Below are 18,583 nucleotides of genomic sequence, written 5' to 3' on the forward strand. Positions count from 1 at the left end.
GGACTCCCAGATGCCACCATGAACCCCCCCCCCAGGGAGTCGTTGCCCCCACCTCCTCCTGAGGCACCGGAGGTGGGGAAGAGCCCCTTGTCCATGGATTGGACAAGGGCTTCGGGGGGGGGGGGGAGGGGGAGGCTTGGCCGCCCCTCCCCCCCAGAGCCCCCCATACCATGGACCATGCGGGCTGGTATAGCTCAGACGACGTAGGGTCCCCCCTCCCGAGCCTCTGTAACCCCCTTGTCTCCCATGCAGGCTGGGATAAGCGTACCCCTATACTCATTTCTCCTGGGAGGGGGGTGGGCATCTGCGGTCCCCTTCTTAAAGGGGACTCCAAGAGGCCACCATGAACCCCCCCCGGGAGTCATCGCCCCCGCCTCCACCTGGGGCAAGGGAGGCGGCAAAGAGCCCCTTGTCCATGGATTGGCCACCCCTCCCCCCCAGAGCCCCCCATACCATGGACCATGCGGGCTGGTATAGCTCAGGGTGCGAAGCCCCAGTCGGCCGGGGCTCCGCATTCTGGCTATCCCAGCCTGCATGGGAGACAAGGGGTACAGAGGCTCGGGAGGGGGGACCCCACGTCTTTTTTTTATTTATTTCCCACACTCAGAACATAAAAAAAAAAATTGATAGCAAATTTTAAAAAAAAACACGTGGGGTCCCCCCTCCCGAGCCTCTGTAACCTTTTGTCCCCCATGCAGGCTGGGATAGCCAGAATGCGGAGCCCCGGCCGACTGGGGCTTCGCACCCTGAGCTATACCAGCCCGCATGGTCCATGGTATGGAGGGGCTCTGGGGGGAGGGACGACCAAGACTCCCCCTCCCCCCGGAGCCCCTTGTCCAATCCATGAACAAGGGGCTCTTCCCCGCCTCCCTTGCCCCAGGTGGAGGCGGGGGCGATGACTCCCGGGGGGGGGTTCATGGTGGCATCTGGGAGTCCCCTTTAAGAAGGGGACCCCCAGATGCCCACCCCCCTCCCAGGAGAAATGAGTATAGGGGTGCAAAGTACCCCTTACCCATTTCCACAAAGGGTTAAATGAAATAAAAACGCAACAACGAGAAAAGTCCTTTAATGTTCTAAATTAACCACAAATACTTACCTGTACCTTTAAGAAAAAAATCCCACACCAATTAGATCCCACGACAGTATCCTCCATCTTGCGACCTTCTGATACATCTTGATTAAAGATCTCCGCCGCCCCGACGCCACACACGCCGCCCCCGCCGCACTGCTCTCAGCTATACTAAGTATAGCTGAGAGTGCGTCTATACAGATGCATTACCACTATCTGCCGCTGCCGTCCCTGCCTCCCCCCCACCTGTCACCCTCAACCATGCTGGCACCCAATGCACCCATGGGTGCCAGCATGGGTGAGGGTGACAGGTGTGAGAGAGGCAGGGAGGGCAGCTGGAGCTAGCGGTAATGCGTCTGAATAGACGCACTCTCAGCTATACTTAGTATAGCTGAGAACAAAAAGCATCTTTAAACTTTGGCTCCAAGGCTCCCCAGTGGTTCCTTATCGACCAATGGGGATCCTCCTGATCCCCATTGGTCTGTTAAGGAACCAATGGGGACCATTGGAGCTAAAATTTAAAGATGCTTTTTGCTCTTAGCTATACTTAGTATAGCTGAGAGCAGTGCGGCGGAGGCGGCGTGTGTGGCGTCGGGGCGACAGAGATCTTCAATCAACACGTAACAGAAGGTCGCAAGATAGAGGATACTGTCGTGGGACCTAATTGACGTGGGATTTTTTTCTTAAAGGTACAGGTAAGTATTTCTGAAGATCGCAAGACAGAGGATACTGTCGTGGGACCTAATTGGCGTGGCAATTTTTTCTTAAAGGTACAGGTAAGTATTTCTGGTTCATTTAGGACATTAAAGGACTTTTCTCGTTGTTGCATTTTTATTTCATTTAACCCTTTATGGAAATGGGTAAGGGGTACTTTGCACCCCTATACTCATTTCTCCTGGGAGGGGGGCAGGCATCTGGGTTCCCCTTCTTAAAGGTGACTCCCAGATGCCACCATGAACCCCCCCCCCCCCCCCCCAAGGGAGTCGTCGCCCCCACCTCCTCCTGGGGCACCGGAGGTGGGGAAGAGCCCCTTGTCCATGGATTGGACAAGGGCTCCGGGGGGGAGGGGAAGGCTTGGCCGCCCCTCCCCTCCAAAGCCCCCCATACCATGGACCATGCGGGCTGGTATAGCTCAGGGTGCGAAGCCCCAGTCGGCCGGGGCTCCGCATTCTGGCTATCCCAGCCTGCATGGGGGACAAGGGGTTACAGAGGCTCGGGAGGGGGGACCCCACGTCATTTTTTTTCAAAAAATTTCCCACACTCAGAAGATATCCCAAAAATGTAAATTTAAAAAAAATAAATAAATAAAATTTTTCAATTTTTTTTAAAATAATGTTTCCCAGTATCTTAACATATCCTGCAAATTTGGTGTTGCTAGGATTTAAGGGGACTTTGCTATTAACTGCTAAAGTTGGCGGGAATGGTTTCCACGGAAATGTCATTGCGCGATTTAAATAGATACATTTTCCTCTTTAAAGATTTAAAATCGATTTTCTCAAAAACTATAAGGTCTTTTTGAACATTTTTTTTCTTGTTTTCCCACTATTCTTCTTAACATTCCCTACACATTTGGTGTTTCTGGCATTTAAAGGGGCTTTGCTATTAACCGCTAAAGTCGGCGGGCGTTTAATTTTCCCATGGTCAGAAGAAGAATATTCAAAATCGATTTTCTCAAAAACTATAAGGTCTTTTTGAAAAAAAAAATGTTCCTCTTGTTCACAATTTTCTTCTTAACATTCCCTGCAAATTTGGTGTTTTTAGCTTTTAAGGGGGCTTTGCTATTAAACATTAAAGCCGGTGGGCAGATATTTTCCAAACGCCAGCAAAGCAGGGGTTAAAACGATAAATATCGTTCAGGCAGGACAAAAAAAAAAGTTTTAAAACGATAAATTTCGTTCAAAAGGTCTGCACTATTTTAACCTTTAAAACGATAAATATCCTTTTAAACATATATCGGGCAGAAGGGGGCGCCATTATTTTGCCGGCGCCATTTTTCACTGGACGCATTTTTTATTGCTCAGGGCGTGGAGCCTATGGGCTCAATATTCCCTGGGGAATATCAGCCTGCATGGTGACAAGGCTTGGGGAGAGAAGGGGTAGCATGTTGTTTTGTATTATCCTGTTAACACATTTTCCCTCAGTCCTGCTTGGTGTGGTGCATGCACAGTGGAGTAAAAGTGTGTCCTCAGGCCATCTCACTACATGGCCATTGTAAGTTTACACTAGCGCAGTAGAGTGATGGTTGGCAATGTATAGGGAGACATGCACCCACGGTTTCCCTTTGCTGTTCACTGGATTCACTGGATCCCTGTTTGTGTGCAGTAGCAGCCTGGCATGGGTCTAGATATGGAGAATTTTTTAAGAGTAAGTATGAAAAGGAATATGATGGAAAGTGAGTATGCTAGAGGTTAAGGTGAGGCATTATTGTAGGAGGGGTTAGAGGACAGGGCAGGCGGAAGTTAGAGTTAATACTTAAAGAAGAACTTTAGAGTAATCTATAAAAACAAATTAACAACACTTACCTAAGGTGAGGGAAGGCTCTGGGTCCTATAGAGGCTTCCTGCTCCACTCACAGATCCCCCGTTCCAGCGCTGGCTCCCCCGGTAGCAGTATTAGACCAATTGGTCAAATACTGCTTTCTGCAGCCGAAGGAGGCTTTGGGAGATTCCAGGCATTGGGAGCACTCGGGCCAGGGCTCCCGAAGACTTCCGAAGCCTCCTGTTGTAGAGTACTCAAATGGAGGGGCCAGAGCTTAATGGAGGGCACTGTGAGAAGAGCAAGAAGGCTCTATAAGACTCAGAGCCTTCCCCCTCCTTTAGGTAAGTATTTGGTTCATTTTGTTATTTATTTTTTTTAGATTCCCATTAGCTTTAACCAAGGATTAAACTTCATTCCAATCAGTAGCCGGTATCCATTTTCCCATGGGAAATCTTTACCTTTTCTCAAACAGATCAACCCACCCTAGTCTGCATGGCTGATATTGTGGTGAAGCCCCTCTCACAATGTGATGTTATGACCAAGGTTTGCTGTCTGTGAACCTTGTTGCATTGTGGGAAATAACAGCTTTTTCCATCTGCCAAGCAAGCAGTATCTCCCTCTGTGCACAGAACTCTCAGTACAGATCACCTGGCAGAACTGAAGAGATCTTTGCAAGTTGGTGCCAGTTGGGGCAGGCGCAGTCAGTCTGTGTGTACTCCCCTGTCGCTCTTCAGCGGCCCGGAGCGTTCTGTGCCTGCGCAGTACTACTGCGCAGATCCAGAACTCTCCCAGCGTCGGTAGCGCAATGGGGCATGGATGTGGGCAGACAGGCTGTGCAGACAGGCTAGTATAGTGTCCCAGTATAGCTAGTATAGTGGCCAGTATAGCAGGCATAGTCCCAGTATGGGTAGGTAGTGCCCCAGTATAGCTAGTATAGTGCCCAGTATAGCTAATATAGTGCCCAGTATAACTAGTATAGTGCCCAGTATGGGTGGGTAGTGCCCCAGTATAGCTAGTATAGTGCCCAGTATAGCTAGTATAGTGCCCAGTATGGGTAGGTAGTGCCCCAGTATAGCTAGTATAGTGCCCCAGTATAGCTAGTATAGTGCCCAGTATAGGTAGGTAGTGCCCCAGTATAGCTAGTATAGTGGTCAGAATAGCTAGTATAGTGCCCAGTATAGTGCCCGAGTATAGCTAGTATAGTGCCCCAGTATGGGTAGTATAGTGCCCCAGTATAGCTTGTATAGTGGCCAGTATAGCTAGTATAGTGCCCAGTATGGTTAGGTAGTGCCCCAGTATAGCCAGATGAGGAGGAAGCAGGAGAGAGCGCGGCTTCCTGTAGCGGAATGTGTATCGCCGTTACTATGGGAACCGCTCTCCTGCTTCCTTTACATGCCGGCAGGAGAGAGGAATATAAGAGAAAAAGCGGCGGCCCCGGGGGGGGGGGGGGGGGATGGGCTAGGGGGGGGGATAGGACAGTCCCATAGCCCAACTGCAAACGTCCCGCGGACCAGCAGTGGGCCGCGGACCACAGGTTGGGGACCCCTGAAGTATTACAGGTGCAAGAAGGGGATGGGAAACGGTGTGTTAATGATTACTACCATTCAAAAGCATCTATAGAAGTGATTATTACCAGCACAGGACCAATAAACAGCTTATACTTTGGTTTAGGAAGGGCCCCGATACGGTTGCTATCTCTGCAACCCCTATTGCTACGCCCCTAGAAAGATGATTGATGAATAAGTTCCCAGGTTGAGGAAGGACATTGTTTAGAGATAAACAACTGAAGGGGAAGAGTGTTGCAAACACTTCCACAAGTACAGTTGCAAAGGAGATAGTAGAATATTAGTAAGAATATGGAATAAACATTTGCCCTAGTGTCACCTGCTTCACAGGACAAAGGCCAAACTGACTAGAGTATTGCTGAGTCTTCTGCTTCCTCTCTCTGTCCGGTCACATGGGCTGGAATACTTTGTCCTCTTGGCAGAAGATAAAGTGTACTGTAAAGTCATTTTTCTTTTTCCTGGTTATCTGTCTACACTCTTTCATAATTATATTACCTATGTACATATTTTAATAGGTTAAAAGTCATATAATTTCAGTTAACTGCAGAAGCTTACAATTTGTACTAAGACTGCTTTTTGATGATTTTTTTCTTCTCGAAGGGTTTCTCCCCTTAAAAAGAGCAATTTTCACCTGTCAGCGCGCCTTCCATTTATTCGCCTATAACTTTATTACTACTGATCACAACGAAACAATCTATATCTTTTTTTTTCGCCATTAATTAAGCTTTCTTTGGAGAGTACTTTTTGCTTAGAATTATTTTATTCTAAAAGTGTTTTATCTGGAAAAGAAGAAAAAAAATGGAAAAAATCATTATTTCTCAGTTTTTGGCGATTATAGTTTTAAAATAATACAGTACGTGCTACCGTCATTAAAACCCACACATTTTATTTGCCCATTTATCCCGGCTATTGCAACGTTTAAAATTTTTCCCTAGTACAATGTATGGCGCCAATATTTTATATGGAAATTAAGGTGCATTTTTTTCAGTTTTGTGTCCATCCTCGATTACAAGCCCATAATTTATAAAGTCATAGTAATATACCCTCTTGACATGCATATTAACCACTTTACCCCCGGCGGTACGAATTTCTCCGTCCCTTTTTTCCCTCCTAAAAAACCAGGGACGGAGAAATCCGTACCTTCCGCGCTCCCGCCGCTGTCCGCGCTACCGCCGCTCGTGCGCGCGCACCCGCCGCTTGTGCACACCGCCGCCCGCTTGCCCGGAGATCAATGAATGGGAAAATCCATTCCCGTTCGTTGATCTAAGCCCCCGCAATGATCTGCTGCTTCTTTCAGAAACAGCGCAATCATTGTGAGTCTCCCAGCCTCCTACTGCTTCCTGTAAGCGTCCTTCCGGTCGCTTACAGGTCGCATGTAAACATGCTCACTGTGGCCATCTTGTGTCCAAATAGTAAACTACACCCTAATGCATTTTACACATACAAATAAATTGTTTTACATAATAAATTAACTCATTACCTCCCACACTCCCCAATTTTTTTTTTTTGTAATTTTTTAAAAAAAAAATATATATACAATAAAAAAAAAAACATAAATAGTTACCTTAGGGACTGAACTTTTTAAATATTTATGTCAAGAGGGTATAACACTGTTACTTTATAAACTACGGGCTTGTAATTAGGGATGGACGCAAAACTGAAAAAAATGCACCTTTATTTCCAAATAAAATATTGGGGCCAAACATTGTGATAGGGACATAATTTAAACGGTTTTATAATCGGGAATAATGGGCAAATAAATTTCATGGGTTTTAATTACAGTAGCATGCATTATTTAAAAACTATAATGGCCGAAAACTGAAAATAATAATTTTTTCCCAAATTTTTTCCTATTTTCCCCATTAAAACACATTTAGAATAAAATAATTCTTGGCATAATGTCCCACCTAAAAAAAGCCTAATTGGTGGCGGAAAAAACAAGATATAGTTCATTTCATTGCGATAAGTAATAATAAAGTTATAGACGAATGAATGGACGGAGCGCTGAAAGGTGAAAATTGCTCTGGTGTTCAAGGGGTAAAACCCCTCAGTGGTGAAGTGGTTAAAAAAGTTCAGTCCCTAAGGTAACTATGTATTGTTTTGTAAAAAAAAAAATAAAAAATAAAAAAGCGAAGTATTGGGGAGTGTGGGAGGTCAGGGGTTAATTTTAAAAGTAAAAATAGGTCCTTTAGGGCTGGTTCACATGGGCGTTTTTGTGGCGTTTAAGCGGCGTTTCAGACGCAGCGTTTTTTGGGATCTACCGCCGTCCCCATTCAAGTGAATGGGAGCGTTTAGAGCTGGCTTTTGCAGGCTTTCATAAAAGCCTGGCAGTAGATCCCAGCGTTGCGTCTAGTCTCGAAAGCAACATGTTGCTTTCAGAGGCGGTAAACGCCAGGAAACAATAGCAGAGACCAGAACTGCTAGCCTTCAACGCTTCCCAAAAGCCTTCAAAAGCTTGCTTTTAAACGCTAGCGTTTAAACGCTGGCGTTTGAACGCGGCGCCAAGCAAAAGCTCAGCAGATGCCCGTGTGAACCAGCTCTAAGTGAACAACAAAAATGCAGATGTAATCTTACTATTTGGCCACAAGATGCCCTCGCAGGTCTCTTCTGCACGCGTACTATCAGTATGCAAACCGGAAGCACTGCGTGGACGGGTTTTGTAAATGACGGCGCCGTCATTCACTGCGATCATTCACACGGGAACTTAGATCAATGAGTGGGAACTGGGTTCCCATTCATTGATCTAGCGGCTAATGATCGCCAGCGATAACAAGAGCGGGGGAGGGGGAGGTGGCGCGGTATTGCGCGGCAGCGAGGGACGTGATAGCTATGCCCCTGCAAGGAGATATGGGAACTTGCAAGGACGTAGTTACTCGTCCCGGGGGAGGGGAAGTGGTTAAAGGAAAACTGAGACGAGTAAAAAAAAAAAAAATGTATTCATACTTGGAGCTTCCTCCAGCCCCCTTTAGGCTGATTGGTCCCTCTCAGTCATCCCCAGCCGCCTGGATCGTCCACTAGCCAGCCCAGTCATTTTGCAAGTCAGGGCGTACTATGCTATCTACTGACCGGCCGTGCTCGCCCCATTGCACTGCCGTCCACGGAAGAGTTCTGTGCCTGCCAAGTACTATTGCACAGTTGCAGAATGCTCCAGCCGCGGGAGCATGATGGGGCGTGTGCGTGGACAGACTGCGCCTGTGCCAAGTGGCGCTGACTTGTGAAATTATCAGGCTGTATAGAGGAGGATCCAGACAGCACGGGAAGATGGCGAGGGACCAATCTGGAGGGGTTTGGAGGAAGCCCCAGGTATGTATAAATCTTTTTTTTTTACCTGTCTCAGGTACACTTTAAATGATCAAGTGGAGCCTTATTGACTGGGCATAAGCAAGTAAGGTCTGCGCAGCGCATGCAGTAAATTTCACTAAGGAATCGCATGTGAAAAAGTAGTTCAGGTTGAATCCTTTTTTAAACACTTTATACAGAATCAAAGCATTACTTGAGATACTGCCTGTGATTTAACATTGTGGCAAGACACCTGCGATTTCAACAAGTGTGTGACCCAAGGAAATAAATATGGCAGCCTCCATATCCCTCTCACCTCGGGTTCCCTTCAAGTACATATGACGTTTTCCTGGAGTCTAGCTAGTTTGCATGTTTGCTGTTTTCTAAGCTATTTTGGATTTGCGTCCCTTATATAGTCTGTAGGAAGCAGTGTCACGGCGGTGTTATTAGGGACTAGTGTGGAAACACATGCTGACATCACTCAGGGAGCTTGCGGTATCTCTGGTGCCCTGCAGCTGAGCATTGGGAAACGCTATTTATATTTTCTCTATCCCTGAGGAAAGATACGTGACTACTATACAAAGTGACAAGATGTGCACAACCCCGGCCTGAACACACAGGAAAATACTATGCCCGGCCTACGCAGCCATTTACGTTACTCACCCACATTCGTGTCTCTCCGGGGATTCTTTATTCTCAGTTCTGCCGTGACAAAAGTGGAAATCTCACCGCAGCATAAACATCCTCTGTGCAAACTGCAACACAACCGGATACCTCAATACAAAAGTGTGAAGGACATGCATGACATGACTAGTAATGATAATCAAAATATAATAATAATAATAATATTAAGATCCACACCTTTATCTGTTGCCTATTTTAGCATTGAGAATAACTGTAGGCCACCATTTGGCAAGAACGCCACATGCAGAAACATTCTGCTTACTTATTTTTCAACCTTAAAGAGAATCTGTATTGTTAAAATCGCACAAAAGTAAACATACCAGTGCGTTAGGGGACATCTCCTATTACCCTCTGTCACAATTTCGCCGCTCCTCGCTGCATTAAAAGTGGTTAAAAACAGTTTTAAAAAGTTTGTTTATAAACAAACAAAATGGCCACCAAAACAGGAAGTAGGTTGATGTACAGTATGCCCACACATAGAAAATACAACCATACACAAGCAGGCTGTTTACACCCTTCCTTTTGAATCTCAAGAGATCATTTGTGTGTTTCTTTCCCCCTGCAGCTATCTTCCACTGAAGTGTCAGGCTGTTTCTTCCTGCAGAGTGCAGACAGCTCTGCCTGTATGTAATTCCTCAGTATGTGAAAGCCCAGCCAGCTCAGAGGAGGATTTATCCAGCTTGTAAAAGATAAGAGAGAAGAGAGAAGCTGCCCTAATCTAAATAATATACAGGCAGTGTGCAGAGAGGGGCCTGGAGGGGGGAGATGCATCACAGAACCACAACACTGAAGAACTTGGCAGCCTTCCAGACACAGGCTGACAAGTCTGACAAGAGAGAGATAAGTTGATTTATTACAGAGATGGTGATAGTAGAACGTGCTGCAGTAAGCCAGAACACATTAGAATAGCTTCTGGAACTTGTAGGATGATAAAAAACAGGATGCAGTTTTTGTTACGGAGTCTCTTTAAGCTGGCCATACATCTATAGATTTAGCGGCCTGATATCAGATTTGTTTATTTTATTGAATGAAAATTGTTGCCGCAAGAAGCATGCCCGATTGACGATTCAACAGATTTCACCCTGACAAATTGTCCAATTAGGACAGAAAACGTGTAGGTGGGCGGAGCCACGGCTTGAGTGCACCATCACGCTACACGTGGACTCTCCTGGCTGGTGTCCCGGCTGTACACTAGCAGAGATCAGTCCTGCATGACGTTGTAATGCTATCCTCACACAGTGAGTGGGTACCCAAGTATATTACCTCTGGGATTACTATCTGGACTTGGTGAGAGACATCCTGTTTCATTGTTCATTGCCCATTATGCTTTAAACTTGGACGGTTGATCCACAGCAAGGAAACCATACAACATGACTATAATACAGCACAGGGGCGCCTCTGGCCATTTTGTCACTCCAGGCAAGGAAACCTGTGGCGCCCCCCCCCCCCCCGCCCTCTCCTGAGCCTGCGCAGTACAGCCTGGAGGACGTCCGATGACGTCAGCGCGCCGGCGTGGAACGCACCATGGAGCGCAGAAGAGGCCCGACCTGGCCGCCGGCCTGGCCAGGTCGGGTCGGCCACCGGAGACCACCGGGAGCCTGCGGAGCGGCGCCGAGGGCACCTCCTGCCTGCCACGGGCTGGAGGAAGCCCCAGGTAAGTGGAAATGGATTTTTATTTTTTTTAGCTAGTCCCTGAACCTTCCCTTTAAGTCATAAGGAGGGGCGGGCAGGACAGGAGTCACACAGACACACTCTAGATCCTGAGATAACACTAACATTAGGGAATGCCATACAAAGTGTTGTAGACAAAAGGTTTGTAGATTCCTTATTTGAGGCTGAGCAGTAGAGACTTTCATTAGAACTTTTTATCTCCATTCCCTAAGTTTTCAGCCTCTAAGGACAGGAAAAATAAACTTTTTTTTCCCTCAAAGCCGCCCTGCAATAAATCTGCCGCTCTAGGCAATTAGCTGGTCAGCTGGTCTCTAGAAGCGCCTCTGCGCCTAGTGCTAAATCTTGCCCTACCTTGAACCAAAAAAAAATGCTGTTACATAAGACAGTTGAATGAATATACAGCAGTAAAGATTAACTTCTAGCCACATGGAAATTGATTAAAGGACCACTATGGCGAAAAAATGTAGGCAGGTAAAATCTGACACACCCAACAGGTTTTGGGCCAGTCCATCTCCTCATGGGGGATTCTCAGGGTTTTCTTTATTTTCAACAGCATTTCCTGAACAGCACTTAAAAAGTCTAACTGACAAAATAGTGTGCAAGTGATTAGGGAGGCTGACTTGGTATCTTATTATTTTGGCAGTTAAACTGCTGTTCTGTAAATGTTGTTGAAAACAAAGAAAACCCTGAGAATCTCCCATGAAGAGATGGACTGGCCCAAAACCTGTCGGTTCTGTCAGATTTGAACCACTTACTTTTTTCACGATAGTGGTCCTTCAAGAGAATTATGCAACTTGCCAACCATATGTACTGTACCTGTTGTACATTGCAATATATCCTCTTGGTAAAATAAATATAACATTGTGTAGTTAAAAGTGATACAGGAAAAAGCTTAACAGTTTTAGAGACCTGTTTATACTGAATCTGTCAGGACAATTTCATTAAAGGCTCGTACACACGGACCAACCAACTGCCTTGATTACCGTCTGACTTTAGTCGGTTGGATGATAATCAGGCATGTGTACGCGCTCAAACCACTAGACGAATGACTGATAACAGGCAGTTTGCCCGATCCAACCGCCTGATCTACTCACACCACTGTTGGGCTGATATTGTGCAGTTGGTTGCGTGTATACAAGTCATTTGAGCGAAGTGTACTTGTTTTGAATGCGGGCGTATAGTGACGTCCGTCATTCTGCTTGGGTGCGCAGTATATAAATGAGTTGGTCGTTTAGCTGTCTAGTCGTGTGGACATACAGGTGGTGCGGTTGGTCAGGTTTTGCAGTTGGTTGTGCACTTGTTGGATGTGTGTACGCAGATACCCCTGCCCTGTACAGACAAAATACTTTTGATTAGATTAGAAACAGCTTCTTCCCGATTGTTAATTCTTTCTACTCAGGGGCTGAAGTGACTGAAAAGCTATGAATTATTCCTATTCTGTGCATACTGTTGAGATCGCCAGTAAAGGCTCATACACACATGCAACATGCACACAACCACATGACCAACATGACAAACCACACAACCTGACGAACCACATGACCTGTACGTACACACGCCTAGACGGCTAAACAGCCAGCTCAATTAACATACTGCGCATGCAAGAGGACTGAGTGACGGACTACACATTCAAAACAAGTACAAGTCTTTGGAATAACTTGTACACATGCACCAACTGCATGATATCAGACCAACATAGATCCGACAGTTGGAACGGGCAAACCGCCTGTTATCAGTTGCTCGTCATGCATGCGTACACATGCCTGATTATAATCCAGCAGACTAAAGTCAGATGATAATCAGGCTGCAGGTTGGTCCGTGTCTACTTAGCTTAAGATGGCAGCTTCTATGTAGGCAAAAACAAAAATCAGTAATCCTCAAAAAAAAAAAAAAAAAAACTCCAGCTGCACGCTGGTAATTTGGGCGTGAGATGTTGCCAATAGTAGTAGAATATTGGCAATATTACTGATATTCTATCGGCTTCCCTAACCTAATCCTGACGACATTAACCCTCCCCCGCCTACACCAAACATTGATCCCCTCCCCCCATCAGCACCTAACATTAACCCATCGCCTTAACTCTGCTATACAGAGCTGAGTGTCCATTTTCCCCCCCAAAAAACAACTGGCACCCACAGCCAAATGGCCCCCAGCTAGCCTAGGCCGAGCATTCATTGCCTAAGCACCTGGAGCCCTGGGCGCTCGCTGCAGCTAGATGGTGCTGTACAATAGTTTAACTCCAGCCAAAGTCCCCGCCGTTTTCACCACCACTAACCGGAGTTGACTATAAATAGTCAAATGCCACCATAGCTGCAAATTGCATTGTGGCCGATAGCGGTGCCCAATTTACCAGATATGCATCACACCCAGTTTACCTGCTTCTGCTCACTTCCCTCATTCCAGTCAATATTAAAGGACAACTGAAGTGAGAAAACTATGAAGGCTGCCATATTTATTTACTGTTAAACAATACCAGTTGCGTGGCAGCCCTGCTGGTCTATTTGGCTGCAGTAGTGTCTGAATCACACCAGAAACAAGCATGAAAGCTTATCTTGTCAGATCTGACAATAATGTCAGAAACACCTGATCTCCATGCTTGTTCAGGGTCTATGACTAAAAGTAATAGAGGCAGAGGAGCAGCAGGATAGCCAGGCAACTGGTATTGCTTAAAGTGAATGGGAACTGCATTTAAAAAAAATGAAGCAAATACTTACCTAAGGAGAGGGAAGGCTCTGGGTTGTATAGAGCCTTCTGTCTCCTCTCTCGGTGCTCTCTATCCTGTGCTGCCCCCCCGTTTCAATCCCCCGCCAAAAGGGTATTTGGAAGTCTTTGGGAGCCGTGTCCTCCCAAAGACGTGCGGCTCCATACTGCACAGGCATGAGCGTGCAAGAGAGCGTGCTTGCGCAGGCGAAGTACAGGGCCGCCCTTCTTCAGGAGCACTCGGGCTCCCTGAAAACTTCTGAAGCGTCCTTCGGCCGGGTAAAACAGTATTTGACTAATTTAGTCAAATACTGCTACCGGGCAATCCAGCACCGGAACGACAGGGCCAGGAGAGGAGCCGGAAGGCTCTATAGGACCCAGAGCCTTCCCTCTCCTTGGGTAAGTATCTATTTCATTTTTTTAAATGCAGTTCCCAGTCACTTTAAAAGGAAACAAATATGACAGCCTCCATATCCCTCTTGCTTCAGTTGTCCTTTAAGCCATGCCTCATGATGGGCTATGTTTAAAGGTCCTTATACACGCTAGATTAAAGTCAGCGCACACAAACGAGCGTCGTGGCTCAAACGATATTACACAGCATAAAGAAACAACAAGCAGTTTAAAAGATGTCGTCCACATACATTGATGTTCCAAGCAATTCTGTTGTTAGAATACTGCGTGCGCAAAGTGGAAGTGACGTTTCATGCCACATGCGTGCATGCTCTGAAACAACAGCATTTCATCAACTTGTACACACCCGTCCAACTGTGCAAGATCTGTTCAATTGTCGTCTGAACTAATCCCCCAGTTGGCTCGGTCAGAATACCTGATATCGTTCACTCATTGCAATTTCATGTTGTTTGGCTAAATTTTTTATAACAATTGTCGGTCTATACGGCAATATTTGCCATTTGTTGGACATTTCAAATGACTTTTATCCAGCGTGTACAAAGCTTTGCTGTAGCTCCAACCACCAGGTGCTGAAAGTGCAATCACTCTCCTCCTCCATCGTATAGATGGTAAGCGAGATACTAATAAATCTGGTTTACATGCAAATTGTATTCAAAGTGAATTAGGCCAATTAAAATAATAAAAAATGCATTTGACTATCCCAGACTAGCCCATTTCTAAGTTGTAGTTGGCAATAATATGTAAGAAAGCTGGAATGACATACTAGCATTTTATTGGCCATCCCTGCTGGTCATGTGACCATGAAAATCTGGACTACAACATAGTGTTTGCCAACAGCCTATAACTGAATGTCTAATATTCATTTGGGAGTTGTTTAAAAGCAATCTGTTCAGTAGCGTAACTAAGGAGCTGTGGGCCCCGATGCAAGTTTTACAATAGGGCCCCCCAAGCACTCTATCTCTATACATAACAATTGATACGGCGCACCAAAACCTGCCAATGGCAACTACAGTGTCAGAGGTGCAAGAAGAGGATAGGGAACAGTTTGTTAATGATTACCACTATTCAAAGTATCTATAGAAGTGATTATTATCAGCACAGGACCAATAGAGAGCTAATACTGTAGTTGAGGGAGGGCCCTTCGGGGCCCCTCTAGCCCAAGGGCCCTGATGCGTCGCTACCTCTGCAACCCCTATTGCTACGCCCCTGAATGTGTTTAATAATGGCAAGGGAATACAATTCCAGACTATTATTACAACTAAAGCTGTATGCGTATTGCTGTCCAGGGTAATGCTGGCACATCACCATAGAGTTGTGGCTATGCTGTCCTGACGGGAGCAGAAACTGACCTAAATATAAGGATTATTGCTGATAACAGCCACGATTAGAGAACATGAGATTCTCAGGGAAAGGATGACAGGTCATGCTTGCTGGAACGCAGGGACTTTTGGGGTCATAGAATCTGAATGTATATGCGTTGGCACAGGAGGCATGTTGCAGAATGCACAACAATGCCGAATAGATACCGGTGTATGATTAGCAGTTTACCAGTAGTGGTTTCCAGGCTTATTGCAGGAAATCTGATCTTGGTGCAGAGTATTTGAGTCAAGTGGCAGCAGGTTTTATTTCACCATCAGGCTGGCTACCAGTCCTGGTGATGTACGGGTGAACTAATAATACAAGGTCTCTGCAAGTGAACTACTACCCTAGAGCCTCTGTTAGCATTTTTATAGCTATTTGCATCCCTAGTGGATCCCAACTCTACCAGTCACTGTTTAGGAAATGATTTACTGGCTGCTAACTGAAATGTGAAGAGGCTTCACCCAAAAAATGTCCCTAGACTACAATAGACATAGGACCATGGCAGGATTAGATTGTGAGCTCTTTTGAGGACAGTCAGTGACATGACTATGTACTCTGTGATGTGCTGCAGAAGATGTCAGTGCTATATAAATACATAATAATAATATGGTAGGACGTTACACTATAACTATGGTAGGAATTAGATTAGGAGCTCCTCTGAGGGCAGTCAGTGACAAGACTATTCAGTATATCTGTAAAAGCGCTGCGGAAGATGTTAGCGCTATATAAATACTAAACAAAAAAGATTTCTGAGCACTGAGACAAGTTTACAGCACTTTGGGTTTTCACTTTCTAATGAAAATTAATGGAATGTTGCAGTGTTCTTCATAGGTAGTGAGTGTAACGCATTCAATAACAGCCTTAAAATAATGATTTTTTTTTTAAACAGAGAAGTTGTTCAGAGCACTTTCAGGAAATGCGTATTAACAAGCACAGGAGCTTCAGAAAGGAGACAATAGCCTCTGCAGATATAAAAAGCTGTGTGACCTTCACCAGATACATGCAAAGCAGTGCTCCAAAATTGTGCAGCAATAAGTCCACTTTTCCAGTGGCAGCTGAAGGCGGTAAATTCACCAACTGTCAGCGGATCTCATTCAGTCAGCATGGGCAGTGGACAGGTGGCGCCCAATCCAGTTGCATCTGAGCACAACCTATCCTCAGACACAACATGAGACCACTAGGTAACATTGCTGCGTGTCTCATTGTTGTGACATCCTCTATCCTAAATTGTGGTTATATAACAGCCCTTGTCATAGGCAAGTCACAAAATGATGCTTTTATACTGAATACATTCCCCACAGCTCTTGTTATCTCACACACTACATTACTATGCTGCATCTATTGCTCTAAACTCTACCTGTATAGATCACAAACTGTCAGTAGCTAATCGGTTCTTCTAATGCAGTTTCCTTTAAATAACCCTCTACTGTATTTGCTTTACAATGTCCTCATGGTTGTAAGATTATATCCTGTACACTTATATCCCGCTGTGCGGTGTTTGCCTGTACATATATTATATGCCTCAATAAACTTTATCGGTTAAAAAAAAACATTGCTGCATGTCAAACGTAACAGAAGTGGTATTACCAAATGCTGCTATTGGGCTGCATGTAACAGCAGCTGAATGGTGCTTGTGATTGGCCAATTAAATTTGAAAGTGTGTACCAGGCTTAAAGTGGGATTGTCACCATAAAAATCAAATTTCAACAGCAACTGGTCTGAGTGTATTAAGTGATAAAGATGCTAATCCTGCATTCAGTGGCGTAGCTAAGGTGCTGTGGGCCCCGATGCAAGTTTTACAGTGGGGCCCCCCAAGCACTCTATACATAACAATTGCCACTGCGCACCAAAACCTGCCAATGGAAACTACAGTGTCAGAGGTGCAAGATGGGGATGGGGAGCAGTTTGTTAGTGATTACCACCATTCACAGTATCTATAGAAGTGATAATTATGAGCACAGGACCAATAGAGAGCTAATACTGAAGTTGAGGGAGGGCCCTTCGGGGCCCCTCTGGCCCAAGGGCCCCGATGCGGTCGCTACCTCTGCACCCCCTATTGCTACGCCCCTGCCTGCATTCAACATTTTTTCTGCTGTTATGGTTTGGAGTTATCACATACCTTAGGAGCACTTGCCCTTTAATAGCCATTGCCAAACAGTTGCATGCTGGGGGGGGTCTTTATATCTATAATATATTCCTCCTCTTCCCTTTATTTCTTTGCCTAGCTGCCTTGCTTGCCATGATCCTCTGCTCACTTGTGTTTACAAGCAAGGCTGAGGTGACTGAGCGATTGGAGGAGAAAAAGAAACAGTTAAGGGAAGAAACAACATCAGTATTTAGCCTCAAACTGTGGGCAAAAGACACGGTTCCCACCAGGAACAGAGTTTTCTTCATTTACTATATAAAATTCACTGAAATCAAAATGTGGACAGTTCAATACATGTGATATGTAAGTAGAGCAAATATTTATCTACTTATATATGTGTTTTTTTCCCTGGCATAATATGGCTAATCCTCCTGCTTTAAGACTATTGATAATGACCCCGTGACTTATTTCCTGCCCTCTGGATAAACACATACAGCTCATATTGACAACTTTGAGATTAAGTCAGATAGCTTTTTTCCATGTTGTAGGTAAATCTAACAGAAGAATCTAACAGAAAATTGTATGGTGTGTACCTAGCATAAGGGCTCTTTCACATCAGAGCTTGCGTTGGAGAACGCTCAAAGCATACGTTTTGTTGTATGCCTTGTACTGCGTTTTGATATGCGTTGCACTGCAGTGAGTGTGCTTTTTTAATCCGTTTTCAATGCGTTACTGCACATAGAAAAACGCAGGTAATTTTTTTTTCTTACGTTTTCAACTTTCTACATTGTTTCTCTGTTGCATTCTGGGACTGATTGCCTGCGTTAACGGATTAAAAACGCGCATAGTGTGCGTTTTACATTGACTAACATTGTAACGCATAAAGCTAGCGTCGGCCGAAAAACTGCGCCTGGGTGCATTGTAACGCAACGCACAAAAAGCCTGCGTTATATGTGAAAGCTAAAATGAAAGTCTATGGACTTTCATTTCACCTTGGGTAACGCAAACTTTTCCCTTTGCGTTGAAACGCAGAAAATCTGCCCTAATGTGAAAGAGCCCAAGAGATCATGAGTAATAGTCTATCTATTTAATACAACCCTGTAATGTTTCTGCCTCCATGTCTGACAGAAATGCGTACACACATCCAATTTTGAATAGCCAATTTTAACACTTCCAGTATGAGGGATAACTGAGTTTAAATAGTAATACTATGAGCAGATTTTATAGGTAAGCTCTCAATTTATTATTTGATTATTGATTATTTAGTGCTAACATCTT

General features: G+C 45.2%; 1 protein-coding gene across 1 annotated transcript in view; it reads right to left on the reverse strand.

Moving 5' to 3' along the window:
• SNPH (syntaphilin) overlaps positions 1–9,113 on the reverse strand; it is a 103,380-nt gene extending 94,267 nt beyond the window's left edge. The window contains exon 1 of the mRNA XM_068263514.1: positions 9,055–9,113. The gene's annotated coding sequence lies outside the window, so the exon portion shown is untranslated. The remainder of the gene's footprint in view (positions 1–9,054) is intronic.
• Positions 9,114–18,583: the final 9,470 nt, after the last annotated feature.

This window comes from Hyperolius riggenbachi, chromosome 12 (assembly GCF_040937935.1).
Source record: "Hyperolius riggenbachi isolate aHypRig1 chromosome 12, aHypRig1.pri, whole genome shotgun sequence".
Lineage (NCBI taxonomy): Eukaryota > Metazoa > Chordata > Amphibia > Anura > Hyperoliidae > Hyperolius > Hyperolius riggenbachi.